The 18,698-nt window shown below is 60.1% G+C and overlaps 1 long non-coding RNA gene across 1 annotated transcript in view; it reads right to left on the bottom strand.

The window, feature by feature from the left end:
• Positions 1-14,819, bottom strand: part of LOC129137118 (uncharacterized) — a 241,262-nt gene extending 226,443 nt beyond the window's left edge. The window contains exon 1 of the long non-coding RNA XR_008539288.2: positions 14,594-14,819. This is a non-coding gene — a long non-coding RNA (uncharacterized LOC129137118). The remainder of the gene's footprint in view (positions 1-14,593) is intronic.
• Between the last annotated feature and the right edge of the window lie 3,879 nt (positions 14,820-18,698).

Genomic DNA, 18,698 nt, shown 5'->3' with positions numbered 1-18,698 from the left:
CATGCTGGGGGATGGTGAAACAGAGGCTGGGTTCCAGGCATGTGCCAGTGGAAGGGGGAAACTGGTGACCTTTCCATCAATGCCAAGGAAAGTCAAAGAACACCTGGGACCCGGGGGCTGGGGGGGCCGTCTGTGCCTGACCGAAGCCACGTTTTCATATGCCTACCAGAGGAGCAAAGAGGTTTCAACAAAATTCGCCACACCCCCAATCCTCAAGCGACCTGGTAGCCCTGACGCAACTTCGGCTGGCACAAACCCACAGAGTGGGAAAGAAACACACAGAGACTGAGAGACAGAGAGAGAAGAGATAATGGGAGAGACGCACACAGACACACACACAGACACACAGAGTCATACAGCAGAGGCATTGAAATACACACCCCCAGGCAACCCCTGAGGCTGCGGGGTTCTGCTCTGGAGGAGAACCACCCTCCGGTGAGAGAGCAGCCCAGGGGCATGCAGGCCGACCCGTCCTCGAGATCACGGACGGCGGCACGACTTTTGGGGAGACTCACCCCAACCAACACCGTCCGTGCATGCCTGAGGCTGGGATCCCTTGCTGCTTCCCCCAACTCTGCCTGGGGTTCCGTCATCATGGTCGGCCCTTTGCGACTCCAGGCATCCGCAGACGATCCCTTCGACCCCGTGGAGAGGTGAGGCCAAGAGCCTCAGAGCCTCGACACCCAAGCACTGCCACGGAGGGCTCCTGCTCTGCCAAGCCTCGGGGACTGGTTTCTGAGACAACCGTGGGAACCACTGTGACAGCAGAAACCGCTCGCGCCTCGCGCATGCGCATTAGCTGAGCCGACTCGCGCTCTACTCCTGACAGATAGGCTGCGTCCCCTTTAAATTTCGCCATCGCCATGCGGCGGCCGCGATGCTCCTGCTGCCGCCGCGGCGGCGGCTGGATCCTGGGTCCTGTTTGGGGCTGCGTGGCAGAGGGGCCCGCGGATGTCTCGTCCTACCCCAGGCACAAACCCCAGCGGTCCTGTCCTCAGGACCTGCTTGAGCCGACTTCCACCGAGGGAGGGGGAGCATCAGGACGCCTGCTGGGTTCTCCGGACTCCCCTTGAGATCCGATTTTGGCCCCCTCCGAGTGAGATAGGTTGGGCTCACCACATCTGGTGAGGTTGGCATGGCCTCGCTACAGCACCGAATGATCCCATAGGTCTAAGGGCCTAGTGTCAGCTGCCAATTCACTCATCCATCAGCCCTCTGCCTCCCTCCTCCTTTGAAAGAGCAGTGGCCTGCCCCGTTTGTAAAAGCCCTGGGGATCCGGAAAGCCGACCGTGCTCATAGGACACCTGCAAAGAGGAAGAGAGGCGAATCCGAGGGGGAGACCATGTGAGCACGCGTGGCACTGGCTAGTCTCACAGCAGTTGGGGTTAATGTGTGTCACCGGAGACTTGCTGGGGGACGGTGAAACAGAGGCTGGGTTCCAGGCATGTGCCAGTGGAAGGGGGAAACCAGTGACCTTTCCATCAATGCCAAGGAAAATCAAAGAACACCGCGGACCCGGGGGCTGGGGGGGCCGCCTTTGCCTGACCCAAGCCACGTTTTCATATGCCTACCAGAGGAGCAAAGAGGTTTCTACAAAATTCGCCACACCCCCAATCCTCAAGCGACCTGGTAGCCCTGACGCAACTTCGGCTGGCACAAACCCACAGAGTGGGAAAGAAACACACAGAGACTGAGAGACAGAGAGAAAAGAGAGAATGGGAGACACACACACAGAAACACACACACTCACACACACAGAGTCATACAGCAGAGGCATTGAAATACACACCCCCAGGCACCCCCTGAGGCTGCAGGTTCCTGCTCTGGAGGAGAACCACACTCGGGTGAGAGAGCAGCCCAGGGGCACGGAGGTCGACCCGTCCTCGAGATCACGGACGGCAGCACGACTTTTGGGGAGACTCACCCCAACCAACACCGTCCGTGCATGCCTGAGGCTGGGATCCCGTGCTGCTTCCCCCGTCTCTGCCTGCGGTTCCGTCATCATGGTCGGCCCTTTGCGACTCCAGGCATCCTCAGACGTTCCTTTCCACCCCGTGGAGAGGTGAGGCCGGAGCCTCAGAGCCTCGACACCCAAGCACTGCCACGGAGGGCTCCTGCTCTGCCAAGCCTCGGGGACTGGTTTCTAAGACAACCGTGGGAACCACTGTGACGGGAGAAACCGCTTGCGCCTCGCGCATGCGCATTGGCTGAGCCGACTCACTCTCCACTCCTGACAGATAGGCTGCGTCCGCTTTAAATTTCGCCATCGCCACGAGGCGGCCGCGATGCTCCTGTGCCGCCGCGGCAGCGGCCGGATCCTGGGTGCTGTTTGGGGCAGCGTGGGAGAGGGGGCCGCGGGTGGCTCTTCCTATCGCAGTCCGAAACCCCAGGGGTCCTGTCCTCAGGACCTGCTTGAGCCGACTTCCACCGAGGGAGGGGGAGCTTCAGGACGCCTGCTGGGTTCTCCGGACTCCCGTTGAGATCCGATTTTGGCCCCCTCCCAGTGAGGTAGGTTGGGCTCACCACGTCTGGTGAGGTCGGCATGGCCTCGCTACAGCACCGAATGATCCCATAGGTCTAAAGGCCTAGTGTCACCTGCAAATTCACTCATCCATCAGCCCTCTGCCTCCCTCCTCCTTTGAAAGAGCAGTGGCCTGCCCCGCTTGTAAAAGCCCTGGGGATCCGGAAACCCGACCGCGCTTATAGGACACCTGCAAAGAGGAAGAGATGCGTATCCGAGGGGGAGACCATGTGACCACGCGTGGCACTGGCCAATCCCACAGCAGTTGGTGTTACTGTGTGTCACCGGAGACATACTGGGGGACGGTGAAACAGAGGCTGAGTTCCAGGCATGTGCCCGTGGAAGGGGGACACCGGTGACCTTTCCATCAATGCCAAGGAAAATCAAAGAACACCTTGCACCCGGGGGCTGGGGGAGCCGCCTGTGCCTTACCCAAGCCACGTTTTCATATGCCTACCAGAGGAGCAAAGAGGTTTCTACAAAATTCGCAACACCCCCAATCCTCAAGCGACCTGGTAGTCCTGACGCAACTTCGGCTGGCACAAACCCACAGAGTGGGAAAGAAACACACAGAGACTGAGAGACAGAGAGAGAAGAGAGAATGGGAGACACGCACACAGACACACACACACACACACACACACACACACAGAGTCATACAGCAGAGGCATTGAAATACACACCCCCAGGCAACCCCTGAGGCTGCGGGGTTTTGCTCTGGAGGAGAACGACCCTCGGGTGAGAGAGGAGCCCAAGGGCACGCAGGGCGACCCGTCCTCTAGATCACGGACAGCGGCACGACTTTTGGGGAGACTCACCCCAACCAACACCGTCCGTGCATGCCTGAGGCTGGGATCCCGTGCTGCTTCCCCCGTCTCTGCCTGGGGTTCCGTCATCCTGGTCGGCCCTTTGCGACTCCAGGCATCCGCAGACGTTCCCTTCCACCCCGTGTAGAGGTGAGGCCGGAGCCTCAGAGCCTCGACACCCAAGCACTGCCACGGAGGGCTCCTGCACTGCCAAGCCTCGAGGACTGGTTTCTAAGAGAACCGTGGGAACCACTGTGACGGGAGAAACCGCTCGGGCCTCGCGCATGCGCATTGGCTGAGCCAACTGCCGCTCCACTCCTGACAGATAGGCTGCGTCCCCTTTAAATTTCGCCATCGCCACGCGGCGGCCGCGATGCTCCTGCCACCGCCGCGGCGGCTGGATCCTGGGTCCTGTTTGGGGCAGCGTGGGAGAGGGGGCCGCGTATGTCTCTTCCTATCGCAGGCCCAAACCGCAGGGGTCCTGTCCTGAGGACCTGTTTGAGCCGACTTCCCCCGAAGGAGGGGGAGCTTCAGGACGCCTGCTGGATTCTCCGGACTCCCGTTGAGATCCGATTTTGGCCCCCTCCGAGTGAGATAGGTTGGGCTCACCACATCTGGTGAGGTCGGCATGGCCTCGCTATAGCACCGAATGATCCCATAGGTCTAAAGGCTTAGTGTCAGCTGCAAATTCACTCATCCATCAGCCCTCTGCCTCCCTCCCCCTTTGAAAGAGCAGTGGCCTGCCCCGCTTCTCAAAGCCCTGGGGATCCGGAAAGCCGACCGCGCTTATAGGACACCTGCAAAGAGGAAGAGAGGCGAATCCGAGGGGGAGACCATGTGAACACGCGTGGCACTGGCCAGTCTCACAGCAGTTGGTGTTAATGTGTGTCACCGGAGACATGCTGGGGGACGGTGAAACAGAGGCTGGGTTCCAGGCATGTGCCAGTGGAAGGGGGAAACCGGTGACCTTTCCATCAATGCCAAGGAAAATCAAAGAACACCGCGGACCCGGGGGCTGGGGGGGCCGCCTTTGCCTTACCCAAGCCACGTTTTCATATGCCTACCAGAGGAGCAAAGAGGTTTCTACAAAATTCGCCACACCCCCAATCCTCAAGCGACCTGGTAGCCCTGACGCAACTTCGGCTGGCACAAACCCACAGAGTGGGAAAGAAACACACAGAGACTGAGAGACAGAGAGAGAAGAGATAATGGGAGAGACGCACACAGACACACACACAGACACACAGAGTCATACAGCAGAGGCATTGAAATACACACCCCCAGGCAACCCCTGAGGCTGCGGGGTTCTGCTCTGGAGGAGAACCACCCTCCGGTGAGAGAGCAGCCCAGGGGCATGCAGGCCGACCCGTCCTCGAGATCACGGACGGCGGCACGACTTTTGGGGAGACTCACCCCAACCAACACCGTCCGTGCATGCCTGAGGCTGGGATCCCTTGCTGCTTCCCCCAACTCTGCCTGGGGTTCCGTCATCATGGTCGGCCCTTTGCGACTCCAGGCATCCGCAGACGATCCCTTCGACCCCGTGGAGAGGTGAGGCCAAGAGCCTCAGAGCCTCGACACCCAAGCACTGCCACGGAGGGCTCCTGCTCTGCCAAGCCTCGGGGACTGGTTTCTGAGACAACCGTGGGAACCACTGTGACAGCAGAAACCGCTCGCGCCTCGCGCATGCGCATTAGCTGAGCCGACTCGCGCTCTACTCCTGACAGATAGGCTGCGTCCCCTTTAAATTTCGCCATCGCCATGCGGCGGCCGCGATGCTCCTGCTGCCGCCGCGGCGGCGGCTGGATCCTGGGTCCTGTTTGGGGCTGCGTGGCAGAGGGGCCCGCGGATGTCTCGTCCTACCCCAGGCACAAACCCCAGCGGTCCTGTCCTCAGGACCTGCTTGAGCCGACTTCCACCGAGGGAGGGGGAGCATCAGGACGCCTGCTGGGTTCTCCGGACTCCCCTTGAGATCCGATTTTGGCCCCCTCCGAGTGAGATAGGTTGGGCTCACCACATCTGGTGAGGTTGGCATGGCCTCGCTACAGCACCGAATGATCCCATAGGTCTAAAGGCCTAGTGTCACCTGCAAATTCACTCATCCATCAGCCCTCTGCCTCCCTCCTCCTTTGAAAGAGCAGTGGCCTGCCCCGCTTGTAAAAGCCCTGGGGATCCGGAAACCCGACCGCGCTTATAGGACACCTGCAAAGAGGAAGAGATGCGTATCCGAGGGGGAGACCATGTGACCACGCGTGGCACTGGCCAATCCCACAGCAGTTGGTGTTACTGTGTGTCACCGGAGACATACTGGGGGACGGTGAAACAGAGGCTGAGTTCCAGGCATGTGCCCGTGGAAGGGGGACACCGGTGACCTTTCCATCAATGCCAAGGAAAATCAAAGAACACCTTGGACCCGGGGGCTGGGGGAGCCGCCTGTGCCTTACCCAAGCCACGTTTTCATATGCCTACCAGAGGAGCAAAGAGGTTTCTACAAAATTCGCAACACCCCCAATCCTCAAGCGACCTGGTAGTCCTGACGCAACTTCGGCTGGCACAAACCCACAGAGTGGGAAAGAAACACACAGAGACTGAGAGACAGAGAGAGAAGAGAGAATGGGAGACACGCACACAGACACACACACACACACACACACACACAGAGTCATACAGCAGAGGCATTGAAATACACACCCCCAGGCAACCCCTGAGGCTGCGGGGTTTTGCTCTGGAGGAGAACGACCCTCGGGTGAGAGAGCAGCCCAAGGGCACGCAGGGCGACCCGTCCTCTAGATCACGGACAGCGGCACGACTTTTGGGGAGACTCACCCCAACCAACACCGTCCGTGCATGCCTGAGGCTGGGATCCCGTGCTGCTTCCCCCGTCTCTGCCTGGGGTTCCGTCATCCTGGTCGGCCCTTTGCGACTCCAGGCATCCGCAGACGTTCCCTTCCACCCCGTGTAGAGGTGAGGCCGGAGCCTCAGAGCCTCGACACCCAAGCACTGCCACGGAGGGCTCCTGCACTGCCAAGCCTCGAGGACTGGTTTCTAAGAGAACCGTGGGAACCACTGTGACGGGAGAAACCGCTCGGGCTTCGCGCATGCGCATTGGCTGAGCCAACTGCCGCTCCACTCCTGACAGATAGGCTGCGTCCCCTTTAAATTTCGCCATCGCCACGCGGCGGCCGCGATGCTCCTGCCACCGCCGCGGCGGCTGGATCCTGGGTCCTGTTTGGGGCAGCGTGGGAGAGGGGGCCGCGTATGTCTCTTCCTATCGCAGGCCCAAACCGCAGGGGTCCTGTCCTGAGGACCTGTTTGAGCCGACTTCCCCCGAAGGAGGGGGAGCTTCAGGACGCCTGCTGGATTCTCCGGACTCCCGTTGAGATCCGATTTTGGCCCCCTCCGAGTGAGATAGGTTGGGCTCACCACATCTGGTGAGGTCGGCATGGCCTCGCTACAGCACCGAATGATCCCATAGGTCTAAAGGCTTAGTGTCAGCTGCAAATTCACTCATCCATCAGCCCTCTGCCTCCCTCCCCCTTTGAAAGAGCAGTGGCCTGCCCCGCTTCTAAAAGCCCTGGGGATCCGGAAAGCCGACCGCGCTTATAGGACACCTGCAAAGAGGAAGAGAGGCGAATCCGAGGGGGAGACCATGTGAGCACGCGTGGCACTGGCCAGTCTCACAGCAGTTGGGGTTAATGTGTGTCACCGGAGACATGCTGGGGGACGGTGAAACAGAGGCTGGGTTCCAGGCATGTGCCAGTGGAAGGGGGAAACTGGTGACCTTTCCATCAATGCCAAGGAAAGTCAAAGAACACCTGGGACCCGGGGGCTGGGGGGGCCGTCTGTGCCTGACCCAAGCCACGTTTTCATATGCCTACCAGAGGAGCAAAGAGGTTTCTACAAAATTCGCCACACCCCCAATCCTCAAGCGACCTGGTAGCCCTGACGCAACTTCGGCTGGCACAAACCCACAGAGTGGGAAAGAAACACACAGAGACTGAGAGACAGAGAGAAAAGAGAGAATGGGAGACACGCACACAGAAACACACACACTCACACACACAGAGTCATACAGCAGAGGCATTGAAATACACAACCCCAGGCACCCCCTGAGGCTGCAGGGTCCTGCTCTGGAGGAGAACCACACTCGGGTGAGAGAGCAGCCCAGGGGCACGGAGGTCGACCCGTCCTCGAGATCACGGACGGCAGCACGACTTTTGGGGAGACTCACCCCAACCAACACCGTCCGTGCATGCCTGAGGCTGGGATCCCGTGCTGCTTCCCCCGTCTCTGCCTGCGGTTCCGTCATCATGGTCGGCCCTTTGCGACTCCAGGCATCCTCAGACGTTCCTTTCCACCCCGTGGAGAGGTGAGGCCGGAGCCTCAGAGCCTCGACACCCAAGCACTGCCACGGAGGGCTCCTGCTCTGCCAAGCCTCGGGGACTGGTTTCTAAGACAACCGTGGGAACCACTGTGACGGGAGAAACCGCTTGCGCCTCGCGCATGCGCATTGGCTGAGCCGACTCACTCTCCACTCCTGACAGATAGGCTGCGTCCGCTTTAAATTTCGCCATCGCCACGAGGCGGCCGCGATGCTCCTGTGCCGCCGCGGCAGCGGCCGGATCCTGGGTGCTGTTTGGGGCAGCGTGGGAGAGGGGGCCGCGGGTGGCTCTTCCTACCGCAGTCCGAAACCCCAGGGGTCCTGTCCTCAGGACCTGCTTGAGCCGACTTCCACCGAGGGAGGGGGAGCTTCAGGACGCCTGCTGGGTTCTCCGGACTCCCGTTGAGATCCGATTTTGGCCCCCTCCCAGTGAGGTAGGTTGGGCTCACCACGTCTGGTGAGGTCGGCATGGCCTCGCTACAGCACCGAATGATCCCATAGGTCTAAAGGCCTAGTGTCACCTGCAAATTCACTCATCCATCAGCCCTCTGCCTCCCTCCTCCTTTGAAAGAGCAGTGGCCTGCCCCGCTTGTAAAAGCCCTGGGGATCTGGAAACCCGACCGCGCTTATAGGACACCTGCAAAGAGGAAGAGATGCGTATCCGAGGGGGAGACCATGTGACCACGCGTGGCACTGGCCAATCCCACAGCAGTTGGTGTTACTGTGTGTCACCGGAGACATACTGGGGGACGGTGAAACAGAGGCTGAGTTCCAGGCATGTGCCCGTGGAAGGGGGACACCGGTGACCTTTCCATCAATGCCAAGGAAAATCAAAGAACACCTTGGACCCGGGGGCTGGGGGAGCCACCTGTGCCTTACCCAAGCCACGTTTTCATATGCCTACCAGAGGAGCAAAGAGGTTTCTACAAAATTCGCAACACACCCAATCCTCAAGCGACCTGGTAGTCCTGACGCAACTTCGGCTGGCACAAACCCACAGAGTGGGAAAGAAACACACAGAGACTGAGAGACAGAGAGAGAAGAGAGAATGGGAGACACGCACACAGACACACACACACACACACACACACACGGAGTCATACAGCAGAGGCATTGAAATACACACCCCCAGGCAACCCCTGAGGCTGCGGGGTTTTGCTCTGGAGGAGAACGACCCTCGGGTGAGAGAGCAGCCCAAGGGCACGCAGGGCGACCCGTCCTCTAGATCACGGACAGCGGCACGACTTTTGGGGAGACTCACCCCAACCAACACCGTCCGTGCATGCCTGAGGCTGGGATCCCGTGCTGCTTCCCCCGTCTCTGCCTGGGGTTCCGTCATCCTGGTCGGCCCTTTGCGACTCCAGGCATCCGCAGACGTTCCCTTCCACCCCGTGTAGAGGTGAGGCCGGAGCCTCAGAGCCTCGACACCCAAGCACTGCCACGGAGGGCTCCTGCACTGCCAAGCCTCGAGGACTGGTTTCTAAGAGAACCGTGGGAACCACTGTGACGGGAGAAACCGCTCGGGCCTCGCGCATGCGCATTGGCTGAGCCAACTGCCGCTCCACTCCTGACAGATAGGCTGCGTCCCCTTTAAATTTCGCCATCGCCACGCGGCGGCCGCGATGCTCCTGCCACCGCCGCGGCGGCTGGATCCTGGGTCCTGTTTGGGGCAGCGTGGGAGAGGGGGCCGCGTATGTCTCTTCCTATCGCAGGCCCAAACCGCAGGGGTCCTGTCCTGAGGACCTGTTTGAGCCGACTTCCCCCGAAGGAGGGGGAGCTTCAGGACGCCTGCTGGATTCTCCGGACTCCCGTTGAGATCCGATTTTGGCCCCCTCCGAGTGAGATAGGTTGGGCTCACCACATCTGGTGAGGTCGGCATGGCCTCGCTACAGCACCGAATGATCCCATAGGTCTAAAGGCTTAGTGTCAGCTGCAAATTCACTCATCCATCAGCCCTCTGCCTCCCTCCCCCTTTGAAAGAGCAGTGGCCTGCCCCGCTTCTAAAAGCCCTGGGGATCCGGAAAGCCGACCGCGCTTATAGGACACCTGCAAAGAGGAAGAGAGGCGAATCCGAGGGGGAGACCATGTGAGCACGCGTGGCACTGGCCAGTCTCACAGCAGTTGGTGTTAATGTGTGTCACCGGAGACATGCTGGGGGACGGTGAAACAGAGGCTGGGTTCCAGGCATGTGCCAGTGGAAGGGGGAAACTGGTGACCTTTCCATCAATGCCAAGGAAAGTCAAAGAACACCTGGGACCCGGGGGCTGGGGGGGCCGTCTGTGCCTGACCCAAGCCACGTTTTCATATGCCTACCAGAGGAGCAAAGAGGTTTCAACAAAATTCGCCACACCCCCAATCCTCAAGCGACCTGGTAGCCCTGACGCAACTTCGGCTGGCACAAACCCACAGAGTGGGAAAGAAACACACAGAGACTGAGAGACAGAGAGAGAAGAGATAATGGGAGAGACGCACACAGACACACACACAGACACACAGAGTCATACAGCAGAGGCATTGAAATACACACCCCCAGGCAACCCCAGAGGCTGCGGGGTTCTGCTCTGGAGGAGAACCACCCTCCGGTGAGAGAGCAGCCCAGGGGCACGCAGGCCGACCCGTCCTCGAGGTCACGGACGGCGGCACGACTTTTGGGGAGACTCACCCCAACCAACACCGTCCGTGCATGCCTGAGGCTGGGATCCCTTGCTGCTTCCCCCAACTCTGCCTGGGGTTCCGTCATCATGGTCGGCCCTTTGCGACTCCAGGCATCCGCAGACGATCCCTTCGACCCCGTGGAGAGGTGAGGCCAAGAGCCTCAGAGCCTCGACACCCAAGCACTGCCACGGAGGGCTCCTGCTCTGCCAAGCCTCGGGGACTGGTTTCTGAGACAACCGTGGGAACCACTGTGACAGCAGAAACCGCTCGCGCCTCGCGCATGCGCATTAGCTGAGCCGACTCGCGCTCTACTCCTGACAGATAGGCTGCGTCCCCTTTAAATTTCGCCATCGCCATGCGGCGGCCGCGATGCTCCTGCTGCCGCCGCGGCGGCGGCTGGATCCTGGGTCCTGTTTGGGGCTGCGTGGCAGAGGGGCCCGCGGATGTCTCGTCCTACCCCAGGCACAAACCCCAGCGGTCCTGTCCTCAGGACCTGCTTGAGCCGACTTCCACCGAGGGAGGGGGAGCATCAGGACGCCTGCTGGGTTCTCCGGACTCCCCTTGAGATCCGATTTTGGCCCCCTCCGAGTGAGATAGGTTGGGCTCACCACATCTGGTGAGGTTGGCATGGCCTCGCTACAGCACCGAATGATCCCATAGGTCTAAGGGCCTAGTGTCAGCTGCCAATTCACTCATCCATCAGCCCTCTGCCTCCCTCCTCCTTTGAAAGAGCAGTGGCCTGCCCCGTTTGTAAAAGCCCTGGGGATCCGGAAAGCCGACCGTGCTCATAGGACACCTGCAAAGAGGAAGAGAGGCGAATCCGAGGGGGAGACCATGTGAGCACGCGTGGCACTGGCTAGTCTCACAGCAGTTGGGGTTAATGTGTGTCACCGGAGACTTGCTGGGGGACGGTGAAACAGAGGCTGGGTTCCAGGCATGTGCCAGTGGAAGGGGGAAACCAGTGACCTTTCCATCAATGCCAAGGAAAATCAAAGAACACCGCGGACCCGGGGGCTGGGGGGGCCGCCTTTGCCTGACCCAAGCCACGTTTTCATATGCCTACCAGAGGAGCAAAGAGGTTTCTACAAAATTCGCAACACCCCCAATCCTCAAGCGACCTGGTAGCCCTGACGCAACTTCGGCTGGCACAAACCCACAGAGTGGGAAAGAAACACACAGAGACTGAGAGACAGAGAGAAAAGAGAGAATGGGAGACACACACACAGAAACACACACACTCACACACACAGAGTCATACAGCAGAGGCATTGAAATACACACCCCCAGGCACCCCCTGAGGCTGCAGGGTCCTGCTCTGGAGGAGAACCACACTCGGGTGAGAGAGCAGCCCAGGGGCACGGAGGTCGACCCGTCCTCGAGATCACGGACGGCAGCACGAGTTTTGGGGAGACTCACCCCAACCAACACCGTCCGTGCATGCCTGAGGCTGGGATCCCGTGCTGCTTCCCCCGTCTCTGCCTGCGGTTCCGTCATCATGGTCGGCCCTTTGCGACTCCAGGCATCCTCAGACGTTCCTTTCCACCCCGTGGAGAGGTGAGGCCGGAGCCTCAGAGCCTCGACACCCAAGCACTGCCACGGAGGGCTCCTGCTCTGCCAAGCCTCGGGGACTGGTTTCTAAGACAACCGTGGGAACCACTGTGACGGGAGAAACCGCTTGCGCCTCGCGCATGCGCATTGGCTGAGCCGACTCACTCTCCACTCCTGACAGATAGGCTGCGTCCGCTTTAAATTTCGCCATCGCCACGAGGCGGCCGCGATGCTCCTGTGCCGCCGCGGCAGCGGCCGGATCCTGGGTGCTGTTTGGGGCAGCGTGGGAGAGGGGGCCGCGGGTGGCTCTTCCTATCGCAGTCCGAAACCCCAGGGGTCCTGTCCTCAGGACCTGCTTGAGCCGACTTCCACCGAGGGAGGGGGAGCTTCAGGACGCCTGCTGGGTTCTCCGGACTCCCGTTGAGATCCGATTTTGGCCCCCTCCCAGTGAGGTAGGTTGGGCTCACCACGTCTGGTGAGGTCGGCATGGCCTCGCTACAGCACCGAATGATCCCATAGGTCTAAAGGCCTAGTGTCACCTGCAAATTCACTCATCCATCAGCCCTCTGCCTCCCTCCTCCTTTGAAAGAGCAGTGGCCTGCCCCGCTTGTAAAAGCCCTGGGGATCCGGAAACCCGACCGCGCTTATAGGACACCTGCAAAGAGGAAGAGATGCGTATCCGAGGGGGAGACCATGTGACCACGCGTGGCACTGGCCAATCCCACAGCAGTTGGTGTTACTGTGTGTCACCGGAGACATACTGGGGGACGGTGAAACAGAGGCTGAGTTCCAGGCATGTGCCCGTGGAAGGGGGACACCGGTGACCTTTCCATCAATGCCAAGGAAAATCAAAGAACACCTTGGACCCGGGGGCTGGGGGAGCCGCCTGTGCCTTACCCAAGCCACGTTTTCATATGCCTACCAGAGGAGCAAAGAGGTTTCTACAAAATTCGCAACACCCCCAATCCTCAAGCGACCTGGTAGTCCTGACGCAACTTCGGCTGGCACAAACCCACAGAGTGGGAAAGAAACACACAGAGACTGAGAGACAGAGAGAGAAGAGAGAATGGGAGACACGCACACAGACACACACACACACACACACACACAGAGTCATACAGCAGAGGCATTGAAATACACACCCCCAGGCAACCCCTGAGGCTGCGGGGTTTTGCTCTGGAGGAGAACGACCCTCGGGTGAGAGAGCAGCCCAAGGGCACGCAGGGCGACCCGTCCTCTAGATCACGGACGGCGGCACGACTTTTGGGGAGACTCACCCCAACCAACACCGTCCGTGCATGCCTGAGGCTGGGATCCCGTGCTGCTTCCCCCGTCTCTGCCTGGGGTTCCGTCATCCTGGTCGGCCCTTTGCGACTCCAGGCATCCGCAGACGTTCCCTTCCACCCCGTGTAGAGGTGAGGCCGGAGCCTCAGAGCCTCGACACCCAAGCACTGCCACGGAGGGCTCCTGCACTGCCAAGCCTCGAGGACTGGTTTCTAAGAGAACCGTGGGAACCACTGTGACGGGAGAAACCGCTCGGGCCTCGCGCATGCGCATTGGCTGAGCCAACTGCCGCTCCACTCCTGACAGATAGGCTGCGTCCCCTTTAAATTTCGCCATCGCCACGCGGCGGCCGCGATGCTCCTGCCACCGCCGCGGCGGCTGGATCCTGGGTCCTGTTTGGGGCAGCGTGGGAGAGGGGGCCGCGTATGTCTCTTCCTATCGCAGGCCCAAACCGCAGGGGTCCTGTCCTGAGGACCTGTTTGAGCCGACTTCCCCCGAAGGAGGGGGAGCTTCAGGACGCCTGCTGGATTCTCCGGACTCCCGTTGAGATCCGATTTTGGCCCCCTCCGAGTGAGATAGGTTGGGCTCACCACATCTGGTGAGGTCGGCATGGCCTCGCTACAGCACCGAATGATCCCATAGGTCTAAAGGCTTAGTGTCAGCTGCAAATTCACTCATCCATCAGCCCTCTGCCTCCCTCCCCCTTTGAAAGAGCAGTGGCCTGCCCCGCTTCTAAAAGCCCTGGGGATCCGGAAAGCCGACCGCGCTTATAGGACACCTGCAAAGAGGAAGAGAGGCGAATCCGAGGGGGAGACCATGTGAGCACGCGTGGCACTGGCCAGTGTCACAGCAGTTGGTGTTAATGTGTGTCACCGGAGACATGCTGGGGGACGGTGAAACAGAGGCTGGGTTCCAGGCATGTGCCAGTGGAAGGGGGAAACTGGTGACCTTTCCATCAATGCCAAGGAAAGTCAAAGAACACCTGGGACCCGGGGGCTGGGGGGGCCGTCTGTGCCTGACCCAAGCCACGTTTTCATATGCCTACCAGAGGAGCAAAGAGGTTTCTACAAAATTCGCAACACCCCCAATCCTCAAGCGACCTGGTAGCCCTGACGCAACTTCGGCTGGCACAAACCCACAGAGTGGGAAAGAAACACACAGAGACTGAGAGACAGAGAGAAAAGAGAGAATGGGAGACACACACACAGAAACACACACACTCACACACACAGAGTCATACAGCAGAGGCATTGAAATACACACCCCCAGGCACCCCCTGAGGCTGCAGGGTCCTGCTCTGGAGGAGAACCACACTCGGGTGAGAGAGCAGCCCAGGGGCACGGAGGTCGACCCGTCCTCGAGATCACGGACGGCAGCACGACTTTTGGGGAGACTCACCCCAACCAACACCGTCCGTGCATGCCTGAGGCTGGGATCCCGTGCTGCTTCCCCCGTCTCTGCCTGCGGTTCCGTCATCATGGTCGGCCCTTTGCGACTCCAGGCATCCTCAGACGTTCCTTTCCACCCCGTGGAGAGGTGAGGCCGGAGCCTCAGAGCCTCGACACCCAAGCACTGCCACGGAGGGCTCCTGCTCTGCCAAGCCTCGGGGACTGGTTTCTAAGACAACCGTGGGAACCACTGTGACGGGAGAAACCGCTTGCGCCTCGCGCATGCGCATTGGCTGAGCCGACTCACTCTCCACTCCTGACAGATAGGCTGCGTCCGCTTTAAATTTCGCCATCGCCACGAGGCGGCCGCGATGCTCCTGTGCCGCCGCGGCAGCGGCCGGATCCTGGGTGCTGTTTGGGGCAGCGTGGGAGAGGGGGCCGCGGGTGGCTCTTCCTATCGCAGTCCGAAACCCCAGGGGTCCTGTCCTCAGGACCTGCTTGAGCCGACTTCCACCGAGGGAGGGGGAGCTTCAGGACGCCTGCTGGGTTCTCCGGACTCCCGTTGAGATCCGATTTTGGCCCCCTCCCAGTGAGGTAGGTTGGGCTCACCACGTCTGGTGAGGTCGGCATGGCCTCGCTACAGCACCGAATGATCCCATAGGTCTAAAGGCCTAGTGTCACCTGCAAATTCACTCATCCATCAGCCCTCTGCCTCCCTCCTCCTTTGAAAGAGCAGTGGCCTGCCCCGCTTGTAAAAGCCCTGGGGATCCGGAAACCCGACCGCGCTTATAGGACACCTGCAAAGAGGAAGAGATGCGTATCCGAGGGGGAGACCATGTGACCACGCGTGGCACTGGCCAATCCCACAGCAGTTGGTGTTACTGTGTGTCACCGGAGACATACTGGGGGACGGTGAAACAGAGGCTGAGTTCCAGGCATGTGCCCGTGGAAGGGGGACACCGGTGACCTTTCCATCAATGCCAAGGAAAATCAAAGAACACCTTGGACCGGGGGCTGGGGGAGCCACCTGTGCCTTACCCAAGCCACGTTTTCATATGCCTACCAGAGGAGCAAAGAGGTTTCTACAAAATTCGCAACACCCCCAATCCTCAAGCGACCTGGTAGTCCTGACGCAACTTCGGCTGGCACAAACCCACAGAGTGGGAAAGAAACACACAGAGACTGAGAGACAGAGAGAGAAGAGATAATGGGAGAGACGCACACAGACACACACACACACACAGACACTCAGAGTCATACAGCAGAGGCATTGAAATACACACCCCCAGGCAACCCCTGAGGCTGCGGGGTTCTGCTCTGGAGGAGAACCACCCTCCGGTGAGAGAGCAGCCCAGGGGCATGCAGGCCGACCCGTCCTCTAGATCACGGACGGCGGCACGACTTTTGGGGAGACTCACCCCAACCAACACCGTCCGTGCATGCCTGAGGCTGGGATCCCGTGCTGCTTCCCCCGTCTCTGCCTGGGGTTCCGTCATCATGGTCGGCCCTTTGCGACTCCAGGCATCCGCAGACGATCCCTTCGACCCCGTGGAGAGGTGAGGCCAAGAGCCTCAGAGCCTCGACACCCAAGCACTGCCACGGAGGGCTCCTGCTCTGCCAAGCCTCGGGGACTGGTTTCTGAGACAACCGTGGGAACCACTGTGACAGCAGAAACCGCTCGCGCCTCGCGCATGCGCATTAGCTGAGCCGACTCGCGCTCTACTCCTGACAGATAGGCTGCGTCCCCTTTAAATTTCGCCATCGCCATGCGGCGGCCGCGATGCTCCTGCTGCCGCCGCGGCGGCGGCTGGATCCTGGGTCCTGTTTGGGGCTGCGTGGCAGAGGGGCCCGCGGATGTCTCGTCCTACCCCAGGCACAAACCCCAGCGGTCCTGTCCTCAGGACCTGCTTGAGCCGACTTCCACCGAGGGAGGGGGAGCATCAGGACGCCTGCTGGGTTCTCCGGACTCCCCTTGAGATCCGATTTTGGCCCCCTCCGAGTGAGATAGGTTGGGCTCACCACATCTGGTGAGGTTGGCATGGCCTCGCTACAGCACCGAATGATCCCATAGGTCTAAGGGCCTAGTGTCAGCTGCCAATTCACTCATCCATCAGCCCTCTGCCTCCCTCCTCCTTTGAAAGAGCAGTGGCCTGCCCCGTTTGTAAAAGCCCTGGGGATCCGGAAAGCCGACCGTGCTCATAGGACACCTGCAAAGAGGAAGAGAGGCGAATCCGAGGGGGAGACCATGTGAGCACGCGTGGCACTGGCTAGTCTCACAGCAGTTGGGGTTAATGTGTGTCACCGGAGACTTGCTGGGGGACGGTGAAACAGAGGCTGGGTTCCAGGCATGTGCCAGTGGAAGGGGGAAACCAGTGACCTTTCCATCAATGCCAAGGAAAATCAAAGAACACCGCGGACCCGGGGGCTGGGGGGGCCGCCTTTGCCTGACCCAAGCCACGTTTTCATATGCCTACCAGAGGAGCAAAGAGGTTTCTACAAAATTCGCAACACCCCCAATCCTCAAGCGACCTGGTAGCCCTGACGCAACTTCGGCTGGCACAAACCCACAGAGTGGGAAAGAAACACACAGAGACTGAGAGACAGAGAGAAAAGAGAGAATGGGAGACACACACACAGAAACACACACACTCACACACACAGAGTCATACAGCAGAGGCATTGAAATACACACCCCCAGGCACCCCCTGAGGCTGCAGGGTCCTGCTCTGGAGGAGAACCACACTCGGGTGAGAGAGCAGCCCAGGGGCACGGAGGTCGACCCGTCCTCGAGATCACGGACGGCAGCACGACTTTTGGGGAGACTCACCCCAACCAACACCGTCCGTGCATGCCTGAGGCTGGGATCCCGTGCTGCTTCCCCCATCTCTGCCTGCGGTTCCGTCATCATGGTCGGCCCTTTGCGACTCCAGGCATCCTCAGACGTTCCTTTCCACCCCGTGGTGAGGTGAGGCCGGAGCCTCAGAGCCTCGACACCCAAGCACTGCCACGGAGGGCTCCTGCTCTGCCAAGCCTCGGGGACTGGTTTCTAAGACAACCGTGGGAACCACTGTGACGGGAGAAACCGCTTGCGCCTCGCGCATGCGCATTGGCTGAGCCGACTCACTCTCCACTCCTGACAGATAGGCTGCGTCCGCTTTAAATTTCGCCATCGCCACGAGGCGGCCGCGATGCTCCTGTGCCGCCGCGGCAGCGGCCGGATCCTGGGTGCTGTTTGGGGCAGCGTGGGAGAGGGGGCCGCGGGTGGCTCTTCCTATCGCAGTCCGAAACCCCAGGGGTCCTGTCCTCAGGACCTGCTTGAGCCGACTTCCACCCAGGGAGGGGGAGCTTCAGGACGCCTGCTGGGTTCTCCGGACTCCCGTTGAGATCCGATTTTGGCCCCCTCCCAGTGAGGTAGGTTGGGCTCACCACGTCTGGTGAGGTCGGCATGGCCTCGCTACAGCACCGAATGATCCCATAGGTCTAAAGGCCTAGTGTCACCTGCAAATTCACTCATCCATCAGCCCTCTGCCTCCCTCCTCCTTTGAAAGAGCAGTGGCCTGCCCCGCTTGTAAAAGCCCTGGGGATCCGGAAACCCGACCGCGCTTATAGGACACCTGCAAAGAGGAAGAGATGCGTATCCGAGGGGGAGACCATGTGACCACGCGTGGCACTGGCCAATCCCACAGCAGTTGGTGTTACTGTGTGTCACCGGAGACATACTGGGGGACGGTGAAACAGAGGCTGAGTTCCAGGCATGTGCCCGTGGAAGGGGGACACCGGTGACCTTTCCATCAATGCCAAGGAAAATCAAAGAACACCTTGGACCCGGGGGCTGGGGGAGCCGCCTGTGCCTTACCCAAGCCACGTTTTCATATGCCTACCAGAGGAGCAAAGAGGTTTCTACAAAATTCGCAACACCCCCAATCCTCAAGCGACCTGGTAGTCCTGACGCAACTTCGGCTGGCACAAACCCACAGAGTGGGAAAGAAACACACAGAGACTGAGAGACAGAGAGAGAAGAGAGAATGGGAGACACGCACACAGACACACACACACACACACACACACACAGAGTCATACAGCAGAGGCATTGAAATACACACCCCCAGGCAACC

This window comes from Pan troglodytes, chromosome 16 (genome assembly GCF_028858775.2).
Source record: "Pan troglodytes isolate AG18354 chromosome 16, NHGRI_mPanTro3-v2.0_pri, whole genome shotgun sequence".
Lineage (NCBI taxonomy): Eukaryota > Metazoa > Chordata > Mammalia > Primates > Hominidae > Pan > Pan troglodytes.
The sequence above is the reverse complement of the archived record's forward strand: the minus strand, read 5'-3'. Positions and strand labels throughout refer to the sequence as shown.